Below are 24442 nucleotides of genomic sequence, written 5' to 3' on the forward strand. Positions count from 1 at the left end.
TACTTGTTACAGCGACTGCAGTTACACACTTTGAACTGTGGAAAGGCACCGGAGTTTCTTAGGATTTCCCCAGGCGCTTTGTTTTCCCTGGGCCAAAAGGAGCCTTCACAATAGCTTAACGCTAACACTGCATCCTCCTTCCACTTCCAGACCACGGCTACCGCAAGGCAGTTCTCCGCGGGAAAACTTCCCTTCGCGAAGGGCAGATTGGCCGAGCTCGTTGCAGGAAAGCGAAACCAAATGACGCTTTTCTCATTCTAACTGCTTTCGTCCGAGGACTGGATGAAGTCCGAGTGTTCTTTTTCTCACTGAGATACACAGAATCTGATGTTGCCTCTGAGCTCTGTTCTTGGCAAATACGTGAAACTGACATACATTCATGTGGGAAAGACATGGCTGTGCTAGGATTTCTCTTAGCACTGGGTTTTCTCTGGGCCTCACGTCAGGGCAACACTGCATAGGATTTACTCTGTCTGGAGAGAGTTTCCTGCTTTGTAGTTTGGGCTAGAAAACCCTGCTTTTGCAAGTGCAATTGACCAGATTCAGGTAGAAAAGAGAATAGAAAAAGGCCTTTTCTCCCTGGGTCCTTTCACAATCTCTAAAAGCTAAAACTCTATAGTTGCTCCTCTGGAAGGATAAATGCACTGCAATGTAGTTTTTCAGAAGAAGCCTTGAGTTTGCGAGAGCATAGGAGGAATTCATTGCAGGAAAGAGGAAGGCCAAAAAGTTTCTCTCCTTATGCCTGCCTTGCTCAGAGGAGTGGATGAAGTCAGGGACTTCTCCCTTTCCCTGAGAAACATGCAGGCCGCTGTTCCCTGTGCGCTCTCTTACTTGTTACAGCGACTGCAGTTACACACTTTGAACTGTGGAAAGGCACCGGAGTTTCTTAGGATTTCCCCAGGCGCTTTGTTTTCCCTGGGCCAAAAGGAGCCTTCACAATAGCTTAACGCTAACACTGCATCCTCCTTCCACTTCCAGACCACGGCTACCGCAAGGCAGTTCTCCGCGGGAAAACTTCCCTTCGCGAAGGGCAGATTGGCCGAGCTCATTGCAGGAAAGCGAAACCAAATGACGCTTTTCTCATTCTAACTGCTTTCGTCCGAGGAATGGATGAAGTCCGAGTGTTCTTTTTCTCACTCAGATACACAAAATCTGATGTTGCCTCTGAGCTCTGTTCTTGGCAAATACGTGAAACTGACATACATTCATGTGGGGAAACACATGGCTTTGCTAGGATTTCTCTTAGCACTGGGTTTTCTCTGGGCCTCACATCAGGCCAACACTGCATAGGTTTTACTCTGCCTGGAGAGAGTTTTCTGCTTTGTAGTTTGGGCTAGAAAACCCAGATTTTGCAAGTGCCAATTGACCAGATTCAGGTAGAAAAGAGAATAGAAAAAGGCCTTTTCTCCCTGGGTCCTTTCACAATCTCTAATAGCTAAAACTCTATAGTTGCTCCTCTGGAAGGATAAATGCACTGCAATGTAGTTTTTCAGAAGAAGCCTTGAGTTTGCGAGAGCATAGGAGGAATTCATTGCAGGAAAGAGGAAGGCCAAAAAGTTTCTCTCCTTATGCCTGCCTTGCTCAGAGGAGTGGATGAAGTCAGGGACTTCTCCCTTTCCCTGAGAAACATGCAGGCCGCTGTTCCCTGTGCGCTCTCTTATTTGTTAAAGCGACTGCAGTTACACACTTTGAACTGTGGAAAGGCACGGAGTTTCTTAGGATTTCCCCAGGCGCTTTGTTTTCCCTGGGCCAAAAGGAGCCTTCACAATAGCTTAACGCTAACACTGCATCCTCCTTCCACTTCCAGACCACGGCTACCGCAAGGCAGTTCTCCGCGGGAAAACTTCCCTTCGCGAAGGGCAGATTGGCCGAGCTCATTGCAAGAGAGCGAAACCAAATGACGCTTTTCTCATTCTAACTGCTTTCGTCGAGGACTGGATGAAGTCCGAGTGTTCTTTTTCTCACTGAGATACACAAAATCTGATGTTGCCTCTGAGCTCTGTTCTTGGCAAATTCGTGAAACTGACATACATTCATGTGGGGAAACACATGGCTTTGCTAGGATTTCTCTTAGCCCTGGGTTTTCTCTGGGCCTCACGTCAGGGCAACACTGCATAGGATTTACTCTGTCCGGAGAGAGTTTCCTGCTTTGTAGTTTGGGCTAGAAAACCCTGCTTTTGCAAGTGCAATTGACCAGATTCAGGTAGAAAAGAGAATAGAAAAAGGCCTTTTCTCCCTGGGTCCTTTCACAATCTCTAAAAGCTAAAACTCTATAGTTGCTCCTCTGGAAGGATAAATGCACTGCAATGTAGTTTTTCAGAAGAAGCCTTGAGTTTGCGAGAGCATAGGAGGAATTCATTGCAGGAAAGAGGAAGGCCAAAAAGTTTCTCTCCTTATGCCTGCCTTGCTCAGAGGAGTGGATGAAGTCAGGGACTTCTCCCTTTCCCTGAGAAACATGCAGGCCGCTGTTCCCTGTGCGCTCTCTTACTTGTTACAGCGACTGCAGTTACACACTTTGAACTGTGGAAAGGCACCGGAGTTTCTTAGGATTTCCCCAGGCGCTTTGTTTTCCCTGGGCCAAAAGGAGCCTTCACAATAGCTTAACGCTAACACTGCATCCTCCTTCCACTTCCAGACCACGGCTACCGCAAGGCAGTTCTCCGCGGGAAAACTTCCCTTCGCGAAGGGCATATTGGCCGAGCTCGTTGCAGGAAAGCGAAACCAAATGACGCTTTTCTCATTCTAACTGCTTTCGTCCGAGGACTGGATGAAGTCCGAGTGTTCTTTTTCTCACTGAGATACACAGAATCTGATGTTGCCTCTGAGCTCTGTTCTTGGCAAATACGTGAAACTGACATACATTCATGTGGGAAAGACATGGCTGTGCTAGGATTTCTCTTAGCACTGGGTTTTCTCTGGGCCTCACGTCAGGGCAACACTGCATAGGATTTACTCTGTCTGGAGAGAGTTTCCTGCTTTGTAGTTTGGGCTAGAAAACCCTGCTTTTGCAAGTGCAATTGACCAGATTCAGGTAGAAAAGAGAATAGAAAAAGGCCTTTTCTCCCTGGGTCCTTTCACAATCTCTAAAAGCTAAAACTCTATAGTTGCTCCTCTGGAAGGATAAATGCACTGCAATGTAGTTTTTCAGAAGAAGCCTTGAGTTTGCGAGAGCATAGGAGGAATTCATTGCAGGAAAGAGGAAGGCCAAAAAGTTTCTCTCCTTATGCCTGCCTTGCTCAGAGGAGTGGATGAAGTCAGGGACTTCTCCCTTTCCCTGAGAAACATGCAGGCCGCTGTTCCCTGTGCGCTCTCTTACTTGTTACAGCGACTGCAGTTACACACTTTGAACTGTGGAAAGGCACCGGAGTTTCTTAGGATTTCCCCAGGCGCTTTGTTTTCCCTGGGCCAAAAGGAGCCTTCACAATAGCTTAACGCTAACACTGCATCCTCCTTCCACTTCCAGACCACGGCTACCGCAAGGCAGTTCTCCGCGGGAAAACTTCCCTTCGCGAAGGGCAGATTGGCCGAGCTCATTGCAGGAAAGCGAAACCAAATGACGCTTTTCTCATTCTAACTGCTTTCGTCCGAGGAATGGATGAAGTCCGAGTGTTCTTTTTCTCACTCAGATACACAAAATCTGATGTTGCCTCTGAGCTCTGTTCTTGGCAAATACGTGAAACTGACATACATTCATGTGGGGAAACACATGGCTTTGCTAGGATTTCTCTTAGCACTGGGTTTTCTCTGGGCCTCACATCAGGCCAACACTGCATAGGTTTTACTCTGCCTGGAGAGAGTTTTCTGCTTTGTAGTTTGGGCTAGAAAACCCAGATTTTGCAAGTGCCAATTGACCAGATTCAGGTAGAAAAGAGAATAGAAAAAGGCCTTTTCTCCCTGGGTCCTTTCACAATCTCTAATAGCTAAAACTCTATAGTTGCTCCTCTGGAAGGATAAATGCACTGCAATGTAGTTTTTCAGAAGAAGCCTTGAGTTTGCGAGAGCATAGGAGGAATTCATTGCAGGAAAGAGGAAGGCCAAAAAGTTTCTCTCCTTATGCCTGCCTTGCTCAGAGGAGTGGATGAAGTCAGGGACTTCTCCCTTTCCCTGAGAAACATGCAGGCCGCTGTTCCCTGTGCGCTCTCTTATTTGTTAAAGCGACTGCAGTTACACACTTTGAACTGTGGAAAGGCACGGAGTTTCTTAGGATTTCCCCAGGCGCTTTGTTTTCCCTGGGCCAAAAGGAGCCTTCACAATAGCTTAACGCTAACACTGCATCCTCCTTCCACTTCCAGACCACGGCTACCGCAAGGCAGTTCTCCGCGGGAAAACTTCCCTTCGCGAAGGGCAGATTGGCCGAGCTCATTGCAAGAGAGCGAAACCAAATGACGCTTTTCTCATTCTAACTGCTTTCGTCGAGGACTGGATGAAGTCCGAGTGTTCTTTTTCTCACTGAGATACACAAAATCTGATGTTGCCTCTGAGCTCTGTTCTTGGCAAATTCGTGAAACTGACATACATTCATGTGGGGAAACACATGGCTTTGCTAGGATTTCTCTTAGCCCTGGGTTTTCTCTGGGCCTCACGTCAGGGCAACACTGCATAGGATTTACTCTGTCCGGAGAGAGTTTCCTGCTTTGTAGTTTGGGCTAGAAAACCCTGCTTTTGCAAGTGCAATTGACCAGATTCAGGTAGAAAAGAGAATAGAAAAAGGCCTTTTCTCCCTGGGTCCTTTCACAATCTCTAAAAGCTAAAACTCTATAGTTGCTCCTCTGGAAGGATAAATGCACTGCAATGTAGTTTTTCAGAAGAAGCCTTGAGTTTGCGAGAGCATAGGAGGAATTCATTGCAGGAAAGAGGAAGGCCAAAAAGTTTCTCTCCTTATGCCTGCCTTGCTCAGAGGAGTGGATGAATGCAGGGACTTCTCCCTTTCCCTGAGAAACATGCAGGCTGCTGTTCCCTGTGCGCTCTCTTACTTGTTACAGCGACTGCAGTTACACACTTTGAACTGTGGAAAGGCACCGGAGTTTCTTAGGATTTCCCCAGGCGCTTTGTTTTCCCTGGGCCAAAAGGAGCCTTCACAATAGCTTAACGCTAACACTGCATCCTCCTTCCACTTCCAGACCACGGCTACCGCAAGGCAGTTCTCCGCGGGAAAACTTCCCTTCGCGAAGGGCAGATTGGCCGAGCTCGTTGCAGGAAAGCGAAACCAAATGACGCTTTTCTCATTCTAACTGCTTTCGTCCGAGGACTGGATGAAGTCCGAGTGTTCTTTTTCTCACTGAGATACACAGAATCTGATGTTGCCTCTGAGCTCTGTTCTTGGCAAATACGTGAAACTGACATACATTCATGTGGGGAAAGACATGGCTGTGCTAGGATTTCTCTTAGCACTGGGTTTTCTCTGGGCCTCACGTCAGGGCAACACTGCATAGGATTTACTCTGTCTGGAGAGAGTTTCCTGCTTTGTAGTTTGGGCTAGAAAACCCTGCTTTTGCAAGTGCAATTGACCAGATTCAGGTAGAAAAGAGAATAGAAAAAGGCCTTTTCTCCCTGGGTCCTTTCACAATCTCTAAAAGCTAAAACTCTATAGTTGCTCCTCTGGAAGGATAAATGCACTGCAATGTAGTTTTTCAGAAGAAGCCTTGAGTTTGCGAGAGCATAGGAGGAATTCATTGCAGGAAAGAGGAAGGCCAAAAAGTTTCTCTCCTTATGCCTGCCTTGCTCAGAGGAGTGGATGAAGTCAGGGACTTCTCCCTTTCCCTGAGAAACATGCAGGCCGCTGTTCCCTGTGCGCTCTCTTACTTGTTACAGCGACTGCAGTTACACACTTTGAACTGTGGAAAGGCACCGGAGTTTCTTAGGATTTCCCCAGGCGCTTTGTTTTCCCTGGGCCAAAAGGAGCCTTCACAATAGCTTAACGCTAACACTGCATACTCCTTCCACTTCCAGACCACGGCTACCGCAAGGCAGTTCTCCGCGGGAAAACTTCCCTTCGCGAAGGGCATATTGGCCGAGCTCATTGCAGGAAAGCGAAACCAAATGACGCTTTTCTCATTCTAACTGCTTTCGTCCGAGGACTGGATGAAGTCCGAGTGTTCTTTTTCTCACTGAGATACACAGAATCTGATGTTGCCTCTGAGCTCTGTTCTTGGCAAATACGTGAAACTGACATACATTCATGTGGGGAAAGACATGGCTGTGCTAGGATTTCTCTTAGCACTGGGTTTTCTCTGGGCCTCACGTCAGGGCAACACTGCATAGGATTTACTCTGTCTGGAGAGAGTTTCCTGCTTTGTAGTTTGGGCTAGAAAACCCTGCTTTTGCAAGTGCAATTGACCAGATTCAGGTAGAAAAGAGAATAGAAAAAGGCCTTTTCTCCCTGGGTCCTTTCACAATCTCTAAAAGCTAAAACTCTATAGTTGCTCCTCTGGAAGGATAAATGCACTGCAATGTAGTTTTTCAGAAGAAGCCTTGAGTTTGCGAGAGCATAGGAGGAATTCATTGCAGGAAAGAGGAAGGCCAAAAAGTTTCTCTCCTTATGCCTGCCTTGCTCAGAGGAGTGGATGAAGTCAGGGACTTCTCCCTTTCCCTGAGAAACATGCAGGCCGCTGTTCCCTGTGCGCTCTCTTACTTGTTACAGCGACTGCAGTTACACACTTTGAACTGTGGAAAGGCACCGGAGTTTCTTAGGATTTCCCCAGGCGCTTTGTTTTCCCTGGGCCAAAAGGAGCCTTCACAATAGCTTAACGCTAACACTGCATCCTCCTTCCACTTCCAGACCACGGCTACCGCAAGGCAGTTCTCCGCGGGAAAACTTCCCTTCGCGAAGGGCAGATTGGCCGAGCTCGTTGCAGGAAAGCGAAACCAAATGACGCTTTTCTCATTCTAACTGCTTTCGTCCGAGGACTGGATGAAGTCCGAGTGTTCTTTTTCTCACTGAGATACACAGAATCTGATGTTGCCTCTGAGCTCTGTTCTTGGCAAATACGTGAAACTGACATACATTCATGTGGGAAAGACATGGCTGTGCTAGGATTTCTCTTAGCACTGGGTTTTCTCTGGGCCTCACGTCAGGGCAACACTGCATAGGATTTACTCTGTCTGGAGAGAGTTTCCTGCTTTGTAGTTTGGGCTAGAAAACCCTGCTTTTGCAAGTGCAATTGACCAGATTCAGGTAGAAAAGAGAATAGAAAAAGGCCTTTTCTCCCTGGGTCCTTTCACAATCTCTAAAAGCTAAAACTCTATAGTTGCTCCTCTGGAAGGATAAATGCACTGCAATGTAGTTTTTCAGAAGAAGCCTTGAGTTTGCGAGAGCATAGGAGGAATTCATTGCAGGAAAGAGGAAGGCCAAAAAGTTTCTCTCCTTATGCCTGCCTTGCTCAGAGGAGTGGATGAAGTCAGGGACTTCTCCCTTTCCCTGAGAAACATGCAGGCCGCTGTTCCCTGTGCGCTCTCTTACTTGTTACAGCGACTGCAGTTACACACTTTGAACTGTGGAAAGGCACCGGAGTTTCTTAGGATTTCCCCAGGCGCTTTGTTTTCCCTGGGCCAAAAGGAGCCTTCACAATAGCTTAACGCTAACACTGCATCCTCCTTCCACTTCCAGACCACGGCTACCGCAAGGCAGTTCTCCGCGGGAAAACTTCCCTTCGCGAAGGGCAGATTGGCCGAGCTCATTGCAGGAAAGCGAAACCAAATGACGCTTTTCTCATTCTAACTGCTTTCGTCCGAGGAATGGATGAAGTCCGAGTGTTCTTTTTCTCACTCAGATACACAAAATCTGATGTTGCCTCTGAGCTCTGTTCTTGGCAAATACGTGAAACTGACATACATTCATGTGGGGAAACACATGGCTTTGCTAGGATTTCTCTTAGCACTGGGTTTTCTCTGGGCCTCACATCAGGCCAACACTGCATAGGTTTTACTCTGCCTGGAGAGAGTTTTCTGCTTTGTAGTTTGGGCTAGAAAACCCAGATTTTGCAAGTGCCAATTGACCAGATTCAGGTAGAAAAGAGAATAGAAAAAGGCCTTTTCTCCCTGGGTCCTTTCACAATCTCTAATAGCTAAAACTCTATAGTTGCTCCTCTGGAAGGATAAATGCACTGCAATGTAGTTTTTCAGAAGAAGCCTTGAGTTTGCGAGAGCATAGGAGGAATTCATTGCAGGAAAGAGGAAGGCCAAAAAGTTTCTCTCCTTATGCCTGCCTTGCTCAGAGGAGTGGATGAAGTCAGGGACTTCTCCCTTTCCCTGAGAAACATGCAGGCCGCTGTTCCCTGTGCGCTCTCTTATTTGTTAAAGCGACTGCAGTTACACACTTTGAACTGTGGAAAGGCACGGAGTTTCTTAGGATTTCCCCAGGCGCTTTGTTTTCCCTGGGCCAAAAGGAGCCTTCACAATAGCTTAACGCTAACACTGCATCCTCCTTCCACTTCCAGACCACGGCTACCGCAAGGCAGTTCTCCGCGGGAAAACTTCCCTTCGCGAAGGGCAGATTGGCCGAGCTCATTGCAAGAGAGCGAAACCAAATGACGCTTTTCTCATTCTAACTGCTTTCGTCGAGGACTGGATGAAGTCCGAGTGTTCTTTTTCTCACTGAGATACACAAAATCTGATGTTGCCTCTGAGCTCTGTTCTTGGCAAATTCGTGAAACTGACATACATTCATGTGGGGAAACACATGGCTTTGCTAGGATTTCTCTTAGCCCTGGGTTTTCTCTGGGCCTCACGTCAGGGCAACACTGCATAGGATTTACTCTGTCCGGAGAGAGTTTCCTGCTTTGTAGTTTGGGCTAGAAAACCCTGCTTTTGCAAGTGCAATTGACCAGATTCAGGTAGAAAAGAGAATAGAAAAAGGCCTTTTCTCCCTGGGTCCTTTCACAATCTCTAAAAGCTAAAACTCTATAGTTGCTCCTCTGGAAGGATAAATGCACTGCAATGTAGTTTTTCAGAAGAAGCCTTGAGTTTGCGAGAGCATAGGAGGAATTCATTGCAGGAAAGAGGAAGGCCAAAAAGTTTCTCTCCTTATGCCTGCCTTGCTCAGAGGAGTGGATGAATGCAGGGACTTCTCCCTTTCCCTGAGAAACATGCAGGCCGCTGTTCCCTGTGCGCTCTCTTACTTGTTACAGCGACTGCAGTTACACACTTTGAACTGTGGAAAGGCACCGGAGTTTCTTAGGATTGCCCCAGGCGCTTTGTTTTCCCTGGGCCAAAAGGAGCCTTCACAATAGCTTAACGCTAACACTGCATCCTCCTTCCACTTCCAGACCACGGCTACCGCAAGGCAGTTCTCCGCGGGAAAACTTCCCTTCGCGAAGGGCAGATTGGCCGAGCTCGTTGCAGGAAAGCGAAACCAAATGACGCTTTTCTCATTCTAACTGCTTTCGTCCGAGGACTGGATGAAGTCCGAGTGTTCTTTTTCTCACTGAGATACACAGAATCTGATGTTGCCTCTGAGCTCTGTTCTTGGCAAATACGTGAAACTGACATACATTCATGTGGGGAAAGACATGGCTGTGCTAGGATTTCTCTTAGCACTGGGTTTTCTCTGGGCCTCACGTCAGGGCAACACTGCATAGGATTTACTCTGTCTGGAGAGAGTTTCCTGCTTTGTAGTTTGGGCTAGAAAACCCTGCTTTTGCAAGTGCAATTGACCAGATTCAGGTAGAAAAGAGAATAGAAAAGGCCTTTTCTCCCTGGGTCCTTTCACAATCTCTAAAAGCTAAAACTCTATAGTTGCTCCTCTGGAAGGATAAATGCACTGCAATGTAGTTTTTCAGAAGAAGCCTTGAGTTTGCGAGAGCATAGGAGGAATTCATTGCAGGAAAGAGGAAGGCCAAAAAGTTTCTCTCCTTATGCCTGCCTTGCTCAGAGGAGTGGATGAAGTCAGGGACTTCTCCCTTTCCCTGAGAAACATGCAGGCCGCTGTTCCCTGTGCGCTCTCTTACTTGTTACAGCGACTGCAGTTACACACTTTGAACTGTGGAAAGGCACCGGAGTTTCTTAGGATTTCCCCAGGCGCTTTGTTTTCCCTGGGCCAAAAGGAGCCTTCACAATAGCTTAACGCTAACACTGCATACTCCTTCCACTTCCAGACCACGGCTACCGCAAGGCAGTTCTCCGCGGGAAAACTTCCCTTCGCGAAGGGCATATTGGCCGAGCTCATTGCAGGAAAGCGAAACCAAATGACGCTTTTCTCATTCTAACTGCTTTCGTCCGAGGACTGGATGAAGTCCGAGTGTTCTTTTTCTCACTGAGATACACAGAATCTGATGTTGCCTCTGAGCTCTGTTCTTGGCAAATACGTGAAACTGACATACATTCATGTGGGGAAAGACATGGCTGTGCTAGGATTTCTCTTAGCACTGGGTTTTCTCTGGGCCTCACGTCAGGGCAACACTGCATAGGATTTACTCTGTCTGGAGAGAGTTTCCTGCTTTGTAGTTTGGGCTAGAAAACCCTGCTTTTGCAAGTGCAATTGACCAGATTCAGGTAGAAAAGAGAATAGAAAAAGGCCTTTTCTCCCTGGGTCCTTTCACAATCTCTAAAAGCTAAAACTCTATAGTTGCTCCTCTGGAAGGATAAATGCACTGCAATGTAGTTTTTCAGAAGAAGCCTTGAGTTTGCGAGAGCATAGGAGGAATTCATTGCAGGAAAGAGGAAGGCCAAAAAGTTTCTCTCCTTATGCCTGCCTTGCTCAGAGGAGTGGATGAAGTCAGGGACTTCTCCCTTTCCCTGAGAAACATGCAGGCCGCTGTTCCCTGTGCGCTCTCTTACTTGTTACAGCGACTGCAGTTACACACTTTGAACTGTGGAAAGGCACCGGAGTTTCTTAGGATTTCCCCAGGCGCTTTGTTTTCCCTGGGCCAAAAGGAGCCTTCACAATAGCTTAACGCTAACACTGCATCCTCCTTCCACTTCCAGACCACGGCTACCGCAAGGCAGTTCTCCGCGGGAAAACTTCCCTTCGCGAAGGGCAGATTGGCCGAGCTCGTTGCAGGAAAGCGAAACCAAATGACGCTTTTCTCATTCTAACTGCTTTCGTCCGAGGACTGGATGAAGTCCGAGTGTTCTTTTTCTCACTGAGATACACAGAATCTGATGTTGCCTCTGAGCTCTGTTCTTGGCAAATACGTGAAACTGACATACATTCATGTGGGAAAGACATGGCTGTGCTAGGATTTCTCTTAGCACTGGGTTTTCTCTGGGCCTCACGTCAGGGCAACACTGCATAGGATTTACTCTGTCTGGAGAGAGTTTCCTGCTTTGTAGTTTGGGCTAGAAAACCCTGCTTTTGCAAGTGCAATTGACCAGATTCAGGTAGAAAAGAGAATAGAAAAAGGCCTTTTCTCCCTGGGTCCTTTCACAATCTCTAAAAGCTAAAACTCTATAGTTGCTCCTCTGGAAGGATAAATGCACTGCAATGTAGTTTTTCAGAAGAAGCCTTGAGTTTGCGAGAGCATAGGAGGAATTCATTGCAGGAAAGAGGAAGGCCAAAAAGTTTCTCTCCTTATGCCTGCCTTGCTCAGAGGAGTGGATGAAGTCAGGGACTTCTCCCTTTCCCTGAGAAACATGCAGGCCGCTGTTCCCTGTGCGCTCTCTTACTTGTTACAGCGACTGCAGTTACACACTTTGAACTGTGGAAAGGCACCGGAGTTTCTTAGGATTTCCCCAGGCGCTTTGTTTTCCCTGGGCCAAAAGGAGCCTTCACAATAGCTTAACGCTAACACTGCATCCTCCTTCCACTTCCAGACCACGGCTACCGCAAGGCAGTTCTCCGCGGGAAAACTTCCCTTCGCGAAGGGCAGATTGGCCGAGCTCATTGCAGGAAAGCGAAACCAAATGACGCTTTTCTCATTCTAACTGCTTTCGTCCGAGGAATGGATGAAGTCCGAGTGTTCTTTTTCTCACTCAGATACACAAAATCTGATGTTGCCTCTGAGCTCTGTTCTTGGCAAATACGTGAAACTGACATACATTCATGTGGGGAAACACATGGCTTTGCTAGGATTTCTCTTAGCACTGGGTTTTCTCTGGGCCTCACATCAGGCCAACACTGCATAGGTTTTACTCTGCCTGGAGAGAGTTTTCTGCTTTGTAGTTTGGGCTAGAAAACCCAGATTTTGCAAGTGCCAATTGACCAGATTCAGGTAGAAAAGAGAATAGAAAAAGGCCTTTTCTCCCTGGGTCCTTTCACAATCTCTAATAGCTAAAACTCTATAGTTGCTCCTCTGGAAGGATAAATGCACTGCAATGTAGTTTTTCAGAAGAAGCCTTGAGTTTGCGAGAGCATAGGAGGAATTCATTGCAGGAAAGAGGAAGGCCAAAAAGTTTCTCTCCTTATGCCTGCCTTGCTCAGAGGAGTGGATGAAGTCAGGGACTTCTCCCTTTCCCTGAGAAACATGCAGGCCGCTGTTCCCTGTGCGCTCTCTTACTTGTTACAGCGACTGCAGTTACACACTTTGAACTGTGGAAAGGCACGGAGTTTCTTAGGATTTCCCCAGGCGCTTTGTTTTCCCTGGGCCAAAAGGAGCCTTCACAATAGCTTAACGCTAACACTGCATCCTCCTTCCACTTCCAGACCACGGCTACCGCAAGGCAGTTCTCCGCGGGAAAACTTCCCTTCGCGAAGGGCATATTGGCCGAGCTCATTGCAGGAAAGCGAAACCAAATGACGCTTTTCTCATTCTAACTGCTTTCGTCCGAGGACTGGATGAAGTCCGAGTGTTCTTTTTCTCACTGAGATACACAGAATCTGATGTTGCCTCTGAGCTCTGTTCTTGGCAAATACGTGAAACTGACATACATTCATGTGGGGAAAGACATGGCTGTGCTAGGATTTCTCTTAGCACTGGGTTTTCTCTGGGCCTCACGTCAGGGCAACACTGCATAGGATTTACTCTGTCTGGAGAGAGTTTCCTGCTTTGTAGTTTGGGCTAGAAAACCCTGCTTTTGCAAGTGCAATTGACCAGATTCAGGTAGAAAAGAGAATAGAAAAAGGCCTTTTCTCCCTGGGTCCTTTCACAATCTCTAAAAGCTAAAACTCTATAGTTGCTCCTCTGGAAGGATAAATGCACTGCAATGTAGTTTTTCAGAAGAAGCCTTGAGTTTGCGAGAGCATAGGAGGAATTCATTGCAGGAAAGAGGAAGGCCAAAAAGTTTCTCTCCTTATGCCTGCCTTGCTCAGAGGAGTGGATGAAGTCAGGGACTTCTCCCTTTCCCTGAGAAACATGCAGGCCGCTGTTCCCTGTGCGCTCTCTTACTTGTTACAGCGACTGCAGTTACACACTTTGAACTGTGGAAAGGCACCGGAGTTTCTTAGGATTTCCCCAGGCGCTTTGTTTTCCCTGGGCCAAAAGGAGCCTTCACAATAGCTTAACGCTAACACTGCATCCTCCTTCCACTTCCAGACCACGGCTACCGCAAGGCAGTTCTCCGCGGGAAAACTTCCCTTCGCGAAGGGCAGATTGGCCGAGCTCGTTGCAGGAAAGCGAAACCAAATGACGCTTTTCTCATTCTAACTGCTTTCGTCCGAGGACTGGATGAAGTCCGAGTGTTCTTTTTCTCACTGAGATACACAGAATCTGATGTTGCCTCTGAGCTCTGTTCTTGGCAAATACGTGAAACTGACATACATTCATGTGGGAAAGACATGGCTGTGCTAGGATTTCTCTTAGCACTGGGTTTTCTCTGGGCCTCACGTCAGGGCAACACTGCATAGGATTTACTCTGTCTGGAGAGAGTTTCCTGCTTTGTAGTTTGGGCTAGAAAACCCTGCTTTTGCAAGTGCAATTGACCAGATTCAGGTAGAAAAGAGAATAGAAAAAGGCCTTTTCTCCCTGGGTCCTTTCACAATCTCTAAAAGCTAAAACTCTATAGTTGCTCCTCTGGAAGGATAAATGCACTGCAATGTAGTTTTTCAGAAGAAGCCTTGAGTTTGCGAGAGCATAGGAGGAATTCATTGCAGGAAAGAGGAAGGCCAAAAAGTTTCTCTCCTTATGCCTGCCTTGCTCAGAGGAGTGGATGAAGTCAGGGACTTCTCCCTTTCCCTGAGAAACATGCAGGCCGCTGTTCCCTGTGCGCTCTCTTACTTGTTACAGCGACTGCAGTTACACACTTTGAACTGTGGAAAGGCACCGGAGTTTCTTAGGATTTCCCCAGGCGCTTTGTTTTCCCTGGGCCAAAAGGAGCCTTCACAATAGCTTAACGCTAACACTGCATCCTCCTTCCACTTCCAGACCACGGCTACCGCAAGGCAGTTCTCCGCGGGAAAACTTCCCTTCGCGAAGGGCAGATTGGCCGAGCTCGTTGCAGGAAAGCGAAACCAAATGACGCTTTTCTCATTCTAACTGCTTTCGTCCGAGGACTGGATGAAGTCCGAGTGTTCTTTTTCTCACTGAGATACACAGAATCTGATGTTGCCTCTGAGCTCTGTTCTTGGCAAATACGTGAAACTGACATACATTCATGTGGGAAAGACATGGCTGTGCTAGGATTTCTCTTAGCACTGGGTTTTCTCTGGGCCTCACGTCAGGGCAACACTGCATAGGATTTACTCTGTCTGGAGAGAGTTTCCTGCTTTGTAGTTTGGGCTAGAAAACCCTGCTTTTGCAAGTGCAATTGACCAGATTCAGGTAGAAAAGAGAATAGAAAAAGGCCTTTTCTCCCTGGGTCCTTTCACAATCTCTAAAAGCTAAAACTCTATAGTTGCTCCTCTGGAAGGATAAATGCACTGCAATGTAGTTTTTCAGAAGAAGCCTTGAGTTTGCGAGAGCATAGGAGGAATTCATTGCAGGAAAGAGGAAGGCCAAAAAGTTTCTCTCCTTATGCCTGCCTTGCTCAGAGGAGTGGATGAAGTCAGGGACTTCTCCCTTTCCCTGAGAAACATGCAGGCCGCTGTTCCCTGTGCGCTCTCTTACTTGTTACAGCGACTGCAGTTACACACTTTGAACTGTGGAAAGGCACCGGAGTTTCTTAGGATTTCCCCAGGCGCTTTGTTTTCCCTGGGCCAAAAGGAGCCTTCACAATAGCTTAACGCTAACACTGCATCCTCCTTCCACTTCCAGACCACGGCTACCGCAAGGCAGTTCTCCGCGGGAAAACTTCCCTTCGCGAAGGGCAGATTGGCCGAGCTCGTTGCAGGAAAGCGAAACCAAATGACGCTTTTCTCATTCTAACTGCTTTCGTCCGAGGACTGGATGAAGTCCGAGTGTTCTTTTTCTCACTGAGATACACAGAATCTGATGTTGCCTCTGAGCTCTGTTCTTGGCAAATACGTGAAACTGACATACATTCATGTGGGGAAAGACATGGCTGTGCTAGGATTTCTCTTAGCACTGGGTTTTCTCTGGGCCTCACGTCAGGGCAACACTGCATAGGATTTACTCTGTCTGGAGAGAGTTTCCTGCTTTGTAGTTTGGGCTAGAAAACCCTGCTTTTGCAAGTGCAATTGACCAGATTCAGGTAGAAAAGAGAATAGAAAAAGGCCTTTTCTCCCTGGGTCCTTTCACAATCTCTAAAAGCTAAAACTCTATAGTTGCTCCTCTGGAAGGATAAATGCACTGCAATGTAGTTTTTCAGAAGAAGCCTTGAGTTTGCGAGAGCATAGGAGGAATTCATTGCAGGAAAGAGGAAGGCCAAAAAGTTTCTCTCCTTATGCCTGCCTTGCTCAGAGGAGTGGATGAAGTCAGGGACTTCTCCCTTTCCCTGAGAAACATGCAGGCCGCTGTTCCCTGTGCGCTCTCTTACTTGTTACAGCGACTGCAGTTACACACTTTGAACTGTGGAAAGGCACCGGAGTTTCTTAGGATTTCCCCAGGCGCTTTGTTTTCCCTGGGCCAAAAGGAGCCTTCACAATAGCTTAACGCTAACACTGCATCCTCCTTCCACTTCCAGACCACGGCTACCGCAAGGCAGTTCTCCGCGGGAAAACTTCCCTTCGCGAAGGGCAGATTGGCCGAGCTCGTTGCAGGAAAGCGAAACCAAATGACGCTTTTCTCATTCTAACTGCTTTCGTCCGAGGACTGGATGAAGTCCGAGTGTTCTTTTTCTCACTGAGATACACAGAATCTGATGTTGCCTCTGAGCTCTGTTCTTGGCAAATACGTGAAACTGACATACATTCATGTGGGGAAAGACATGGCTGTGCTAGGATTTCTCTTAGCACTGGGTTTTCTCTGGGCCTCACGTCAGGGCAACACTGCATAGGATTTACTCTGTCTGGAGAGAGTTTCCTGCTTTGTAGTTTGGGCTAGAAAACCCTGCTTTTGCAAGTGCAATTGACCAGATTCAGGTAGAAAAGAGAATAGAAAAGGCCTTTTCTCCCTGGGTCCTTTCACAATCTCTAAAAGCTAAAACTCTATAGTTGCTCCTCTGGAAGGATAAATGCACTGCAATGTAGTTTTTCAGAAGAAGCCTTGAGTTTGCGAGAGCATAGGAGGAATTCATTGCAGGAAAGAGGAAGGCCAAAAAGTTTCTCTCCTTATGCCTGCCTTGCTCAGAGGAGTGGATGAAGTCAGGGACTTCTCCCTTTCCCTGAGAAACATGCAGGCCGCTGTTCCCTGTGCGCTCTCTTACTTGTTACAGCGACTGCAGTTACACACTTTGAACTGTGGAAAGGCACCGGAGTTTCTTAGGATTTCCCCAGGCGCTTTGTTTTCCCTGGGCCAAAAGGAGCCTTCACAATAGCTTAACGCTAACACTGCATACTCCTTCCACTTCCAGACCACGGCTACCGCAAGGCAGTTCTCCGCGGGAAAACTTCCCTTCGCGAAGGGCATATTGGCCGAGCTCATTGCAGGAAAGCGAAACCAAATGACGCTTTTCTCATTCTAACTGCTTTCGTCCGAGGACTGGATGAAGTCCGAGTGTTCTTTTTCTCACTGAGATACACAGAATCTGATGTTGCCTCTGAGCTCTGTTCTTGGCAAATACGTGAAACTGACATACATTCATGTGGGGAAAGACATGGCTGTGCTAGGATTTCTCTTAGCACTGGGTTTTCTCTGGGCCTCACGTCAGGGCAACACTGCATAGGATTTACTCTGTCTGGAGAGAGTTTCCTGCTTTGTAGTTTGGGCTAGAAAACCCTGCTTTTGCAAGTGCAATTGACCAGATTCAGGTAGAAAAGAGAATAGAAAAAGGCCTTTTCTCCCTGGGTCCTTTCACAATCTCTAAAAGCTAAAACTCTATAGTTGCTCCTCTGGAAGGATAAATGCACTGCAATGTAGTTTTTCAGAAGAAGCCTTGAGTTTGCGAGAGCATAGGAGGAATTCATTGCAGGAAAGAGGAAGGCCAAAAAGTTTCTCTCCTTATGCCTGCCTTGCTCAGAGGAGTGGATGAAGTCAGGGACTTCTCCCTTTCCCTGAGAAACATGCAGGCCGCTGTTCCCTGTGCGCTCTCTTACTTGTTACAGCGACTGCAGTTACACACTTTGAACTGTGGAAAGGCACCGGAGTTTCTTAGGATTTCCCCAGGCGCTTTGTTTTCCCTGGGCCAAAAGGAGCCTTCACAATAGCTTAACGCTAACACTGCATCCTCCTTCCACTTCCAGACCACGGCTACCGCAAGGCAGTTCTCCGCGGGAAAACTTCCCTTCGCGAAGGGCAGATTGGCCGAGCTCGTTGCAGGAAAGCGAAACCAAATGACGCTTTTCTCATTCTAACTGCTTTCGTCCGAGGACTGGATGAAGTCCGAGTGTTCTTTTTCTCACTGAGATACACAGAATCTGATGTTGCCTCTGAGCTCTGTTCTTGGCAAATACGTGAAACTGACATACATTCATGTGGGAAAGACATGGCTGTGCTAGGATTTCTCTTAGCACTGGGTTTTCTCTGGGCCTCACGTCAGGGCAACACTGCATAGGATTTACTCTGTCTGGAGAGAGTTTCCTGCTTTGTAGTTTGGGCTAGAAAACCCTGCTTTTGCAAGTGCAATTGACCAGATTCAGGTAGAAAAGAGAATAGAAAAAGGCCTTTTCTCCCTGGGTCCTTTCACAATCTCTAAAAGCTAAAACTCTATAGTTGCTCCTCTGGAAGGATAAATGCACTGCAATGTAGTTTTTCAGAAGAAGCCTTGAGTTTGCGAGAGCATAGGAGGAATTCATTGCAGGAAAGAGGAAGGCCAAAAAGTTTCTCTCCTTATGCCTGCCTTGCTCAGAGGAGTGGATGAAGTCAGGGACTTCTCCCTTTCCCTGAGAAACATGCAGGCCGCTGTTCCCTGTGCGCTCTCTTACTTGTTACAGCGACTGCAGTTACACACTTTGAACTGTGGAAAGGCACCGGAGTTTCTTAGGATTTCCCCAGGCGCTTTGTTTTCCCTGGGCCAAAAGGAGCCTTCACAATAGCTTAACGCTAACACTGCATCCTCCTTCCACTTCCAGACCACGGCTACCGCAAGGCAGTTCTCCGCGGGAAAACTTCCCTTCGCGAAGGGCAGATTGGCCGAGCTCATTGCAGGAAAGCGAAACCAAATGACGCTTTTCTCATTCTAACTGCTTTCGTCCGAGGAATGGATGAAGTCCGAGTGTTCTTTTTCTCACTCAGATACACAAAATCTGATGTTGCCTCTGAGCTCTGTTCTTGGCAAATACGTGAAACTGACATACATTCATGTGGGGAAACACATGGCTTTGCTAGGATTTCTCTTAGCACTGGGTTTTCTCTGGGCCTCACATCAGGCCAACACTGCATAGGTTTTACTCTGCCTGGAGAGAGTTTTCTGCTTTGTAGTTTGGGCTAGAAAACCCAGATTTTGCAAGTGCCAATTGACCAGATTCAGGTAGAAAAGAGAATAGAAAAAGGCCTTTTCTCCCTGGGTCCTTTCACAATCTCTAATAGCTAAAACTCTATAGTTGCTCCTCTGGAAGGATAAATGCACTGCAATGTAGTTTTTCAGAAGAAGCCTTGAGTTTGCGAGAGCATAGGAGGAATTCATTGCAGGAAAGAGGAAGGCCAAAAAGTTTCTCTCCTTATGCCTGCCTTGCTCAGAGGAGTGGATGAAGTCAGGGACTTCTCCCTTTCCCTGAGAAACATGCAGGCCGCTGTTCCCTGTGCGCTCTCTTACTTGTTACAGCGACTGCAGTTACACACTTTGAACTGTGGAAAGGCACGGAGTTTCTTAGGATTTCCCCAGGCGCTTTGTTTTCCCTGGGCCAAAAGGAGCCTTCACAATAGCTTAACGCTAACACTGCATCCTCCTTCCACTTCCAGACCACGGCTACCGCAAGGCAGTTCTCCGCGGGAAAACTTCCCTTCGCGAAGGGCATATTGGCCGAGCTCATTGCAGGAAAGCGAAACCAAATGACGCTTTTCTCATTCTAACTGCTTTCGTCCGAGGACTGGATGAAGTCCGAGTGTTCTTTTTCTCACTGAGATACACAGAATCTGATGTTGCCTCTGAGCTCTGTTCTTGGCAAATACGTGAAACTGACATACATTCATGTGGGGAAAGACATGGCTGTGCTAGGATTTCTCTTAGCACTGGGTTTTCTCTGGGCCTCACGTCAGGGCAACACTGCATAGGATTTACTCTGTCTGGAGAGAGTTTCCTGCTTTGTAGTTTGGGCTAGAAAACCCTGCTTTTGCAAGTGCAATTGACCAGATTCAGGTAGAAAAGAGAATAGAAAAAGGCCTTTTCTCCCTGGGTCCTTTCACAATCTCTAAAAGCTAAAACTCTATAGTTGCTCCTCTGGAAGGATAAATGCACTGCAATGTAGTTTTTCAGAAGAAGCCTTGAGTTTGCGAGAGCATAGGAGGAATTCATTGCAGGAAAGAGGAAGGCCAAAAAGTTTCTCTCCTTATGCCTGCCTTGCTCAGAGGAGTGGATGAAGTCAGGGACTTCTCCCTTTCCCTGAGAAACATGCAGGCCGCTGTTCCCTGTGCGCTCTCTTACTTGTTACAGCGACTGCAGTTACACACTTTGAACTGTGGAAAGGCACCGGAGTTTCTTAGGATTTCCCCAGGCGCTTTGTTTTCCCTGGGCCAAAAGGAGCCTTCACAATAGCTTAACGCTAACACTGCATCCTCCTTCCACTTCCAGACCACGGCTACCGCAAGGCAGTTCTCCGCGGGAAAACTTCCCTTCGCGAAGGGCAGATTGGCCGAGCTCGTTGCAGGAAAGCGAAACCAAATGACGCTTTTCTCATTCTAACTGCTTTCGTCCGAGGACTGGATGAAGTCCGAGTGTTCTTTTTCTCACTGAGATACACAGAATCTGATGTTGCCTCTGAGCTCTGTTCTTGGCAAATACGTGAAACTGACATACATTCATGTGGGAAAGACATGGCTGTGCTAGGATTTCTCTTAGCACTGGGTTTTCTCTGGGCCTCACGTCAGGGCAACACTGCATAGGATTTACTCTGTCTGGAGAGAGTTTCCTGCTTTGTAGTTTGGGCTAGAAAACCCTGCTTTTGCAAGTGCAATTGACCAGATTCAGGTAGAAAAGAGAATAGAAAAAGGCCTTTTCTCCCTGGGTCCTTTCACAATCTCTAAAAGCTAAAACTCTATAGTTGCTCCTCTGGAAGGATAAATGCACTGCAATGTAGTTTTTCAGAAGAAGCCTTGAGTTTGCGAGAGCATAGGAGGAATTCATTGCAGGAAAGAGGAAGGCCAAAAAGTTTCTCTCCTTATGCCTGCCTTGCTCAGAGGAGTGGATGAAGTCAGGGACTTCTCCCTTTCCCTGAGAAACATGCAGGCCGCTGTTCCCTGTGCGCTCTCTTACTTGTTACAGCGACTGCAGTTACACACTTTGAACTGTGGAAAGGCACCGGAGTTTCTTAGGATTTCCCCAGGCGCTTTGTTTTCCCTGGGCCAAAAGGAGCCTTCACAATAGCTTAACGCTAACACTGCATCCTCCTTCCACTTCCAGACCACGGCTACCGCAAGGCAGTTCTCCGCGGGAAAACTTCCCTTCGCGAAGGGCAGATTGGCCGAGCTCGTTGCAGGAAAGCGAAACCAAATGACGCTTTTCTCATTCTAACTGCTTTCGTCCGAGGACTGGATGAAGTCCGAGTGTTCTTTTTCTCACTGAGATACACAGAATCTGATGTTGCCTCTGAGCTCTGTTCTTGGCAAATACGTGAAACTGACATACATTCATGTGGGAAAGACATGGCTGTGCTAGGATTTCTCTTAGCACTGGGTTTTCTCTGGGCCTCACGTCAGGGCAACACTGCATAGGATTTACTCTGTCTGGAGAGAGTTTCCTGCTTTGTAGTTTGGGCTAGAAAACCCTGCTTTTGCAAGTGCAATTGACCAGATTCAGGTAGAAAAGAGAATAGAAAAAGGCCTTTTCTCCCTGGGTCCTTTCACAATCTCTAAAAGCTAAAACTCTATAGTTGCTCCTCTGGAAGGATAAATGCACTGCAATGTAGTTTTTCAGAAGAAGCCTTGAGTTTGCGAGAGCATAGGAGGAATTCATTGCAGGAAAGAGGAAGGCCAAAAAGTTTCTCTCCTTATGCCTGCCTTGCTCAGAGGAGTGGATGAAGTCAGGGACTTCTCCCTTTCCCTGAGAAACATGCAGGCCGCTGTTCCCTGTGCGCTCTCTTACTTGTTACAGCGACTGCAGTTACACACTTTGAACTGTGGAAAGGCACCGGAGTTTCTTAGGATTTCCCCAGGCGCTTTGTTTTCCCTGGGCCAAAAGGAGCCTTCACAATAGCTTAACGCTAACACTGCATCCTCCTTCCACTTCCAGACCACGGCTACCGCAAGGCAGTTCTCCGCGGGAAAACTTCCCTTCGCGAAGGGCAGATTGGCCGAGCTCGTTGCAGGAAAGCGAAACCAAATGACGCTTTTCTCATTCTAACTGCTTTCGTCCGAGGACTGGATGAAGTCCGAGTGTTCTTTTTCTCACTGAGATACACAGAATCTGATGTTGCCTCTGAGCTCTGTTCTTGGCAAATACGTGAAACTGACATACATTCATGTGGGGAAAGACATGGCTGTGCTAGGATTTCTCTTAGCACTGGGTTTTCTCTGGGCCTCACGTCAGGGCAACACTGCATAGGATTTACTCTGTCTGGAGAGAGTTTCCTGCTTTGTAGTTTGGGCTAGAAAACCCTGCTTTTGCAAGTGCAATTGACCAGATTCAGGTAGAAAAGAGAATAGAAAAAGGCCTTTTCTCCCTGGGTCCTTTCACAATCTCTAAAAGCTAAAACTCTATAGTTGCTCCTCTGGAAGGATAAATGCACTGCAATGTAGTTTTTCAGAAGAAGCCTTGAGTTTGCGAGAGCATAGGAGGAATTCATTGCAGGAAAGAGGAAGGCCAAAAAGTTTCTCTCCTTATGCCTGCCTTGCTCAGAGGAGTGGATGAAGTCAGGGACTTCTCCCTTTCCCTGAGAAACATGCAGGCCGCTGTTCCCTGTGCGCTCTCTTACTTGTTACAGCGACTGCAGTTACACACTTTGAACTGTGGAAAGGCACCGGAGTTTCTTAGGATTTCCCCAGGCGCTTTGTTTTCCCTGGGCCAAAAGGAGCCTTCACAATAGCTTAACGCTAACACTGCATCCTCCTTCCACTTCCAGACCACGGCTACCGCAAGGCAGTTCTCCGCGGGAAAACTTCCCTTCGCGAAGGGCAGATTGGCCGAGCTCGTTGCAGGAAAGCGAAACCAAATGACGCTTTTCTCATTCTAACTGCTTTCGTCCGAGGACTGGATGAAGTCCGAGTGTTCTTTTTCTCACTGAGATACACAGAATCTGATGTTGCCTCTGAGCTCTGTTCTTGGCAAATACGTGAAACTGACATACATTCATGTGGGAAAGACATGGCTGTGCTAGGATTTCTCTTAGCACTGGGTTTTCTCTGGGCCTCACGTCAGGGCAACACTGCATAGGATTTACTCTGTCTGGAGAGAGTTTCCTGCTTTGTAGTTTGGGCTAGAAAACCCTGCTTTTGCAAGTGCAATTGACCAGATTCAGGTAGAAAAGAGAATAGAAAAAGGCCTTTTCTCCCTGGGTCCTTTCACAATCTCTAAAAGCTAAAACTCTATAGTTGCTCCTCTGGAAGGATAAATGCACTGCAATGTAGTTTTTCAGAAGAAGCCTTGAGTTTGCGAGAGCATAGGAGGAATTCATTGCAGGAAAGAGGAAGGCCAAAAAGTTTCTCTCCTTATGCCTGCCTTGCTCAGAGGAGTGGATGAAGTCAGGGACTTCTCCCTTTCCCTGAGAAACATGCAGGCCGCTGTTCCCTGTGCGCTCTCTTACTTGTTACAGCGACTGCAGTTACACACTTTGAACTGTGGAAAGGCACCGGAGTTTCTTAGGATTTCCCCAGGCGCTTTGTTTTCCCTGGGCCAAAAGGAGCCTTCACAATAGCTTAACGCTAACACTGCATCCTCCTTCCACTTCCAGACCACGGCTACCGCAAGGCAGTTCTCCGCGGGAAAACTTCCCTTCGCGAAGGGCAGATTGGCCGAGCTCGTTGCAGGAAAGCGAAACCAAATGACGCTTTTCTCATTCTAACTGCTTTCGTCCGAGGACTGGATGAAGTCCGAGTGTTCTTTTTCTCACTGAGATACACAGAATCTGATGTTGCCTCTGAGCTCTGTTCTTGGCAAATACGTGAAACTGACATACATTCATGTGGGAAAGACATGGCTGTGCTAGGATTTCTCTTAGCACTGGGTTTTCTCTGGGCCTCACGTCAGGGCAACACTGCATAGGATTTACTCTGTCTGGAGAGAGTTTCCTGCTTTGTAGTTTGGGCTAGAAAACCCTGCTTTTGCAAGTGCAATTGACCAGATTCAGGTAGAAAAGAGAATAGAAAAAGGCCTTTTCTCCCTGGGTCCTTTCACAATCTCTAAAAGCTAAAACTCTATAGTTGCTCCTCTGGAAGGATAAATGCACTGCAATGTAGTTTTTCAGAAGAAGCCTTGAGTTTGCGAGAGCATAGGAGGAATTCATTGCAGGAAAGAGGAAGGCCAAAAAGTTTCTCTCCTTATGCCTGCCTTGCTCAGAGGAGTGGATGAAGTCAGGGACTTCTCCCTTTCCCTGAGAAACATGCAGGCCGCTGTTCCCTGTGCGCTCTCTTACTTGTTACAGCGACTGCAGTTACACACTTTGAACTGTGGAAAGGCACCGGAGTTTCTTAGGATTTCCCCAGGCGCTTTGTTTTCCCTGGGCCAAAAGGAGCCTTCACAATAGCTTAACGCTAACACTGCATCCTCCTTCCACTTCCAGACCACGGCTACCGCAAGGCAGTTCTCCGCGGGAAAACTTCCCTTCGCGAAGGGCAGATTGGCCGAGCTCGTTGCAGGAAAGCGAAACCAAATGACGCTTTTCTCATTCTAACTGCTTTCGTCCGAGGACTGGATGAAGTCCGAGTGTTCTTTTTCTCACTGAGATACACAGAATCTGATGTTGCCTCTGAGCTCTGTTCTTGGCAAATACGTGAAACTGACATACATTCATGTGGGAAAGACATGGCTGTGCTAGGATTTCTCTTAG

Source organism: Elephas maximus, chromosome 1 (assembly GCF_024166365.1).
Source record: "Elephas maximus indicus isolate mEleMax1 chromosome 1, mEleMax1 primary haplotype, whole genome shotgun sequence".
Taxonomy (NCBI): domain Eukaryota; kingdom Metazoa; phylum Chordata; class Mammalia; order Proboscidea; family Elephantidae; genus Elephas; species Elephas maximus.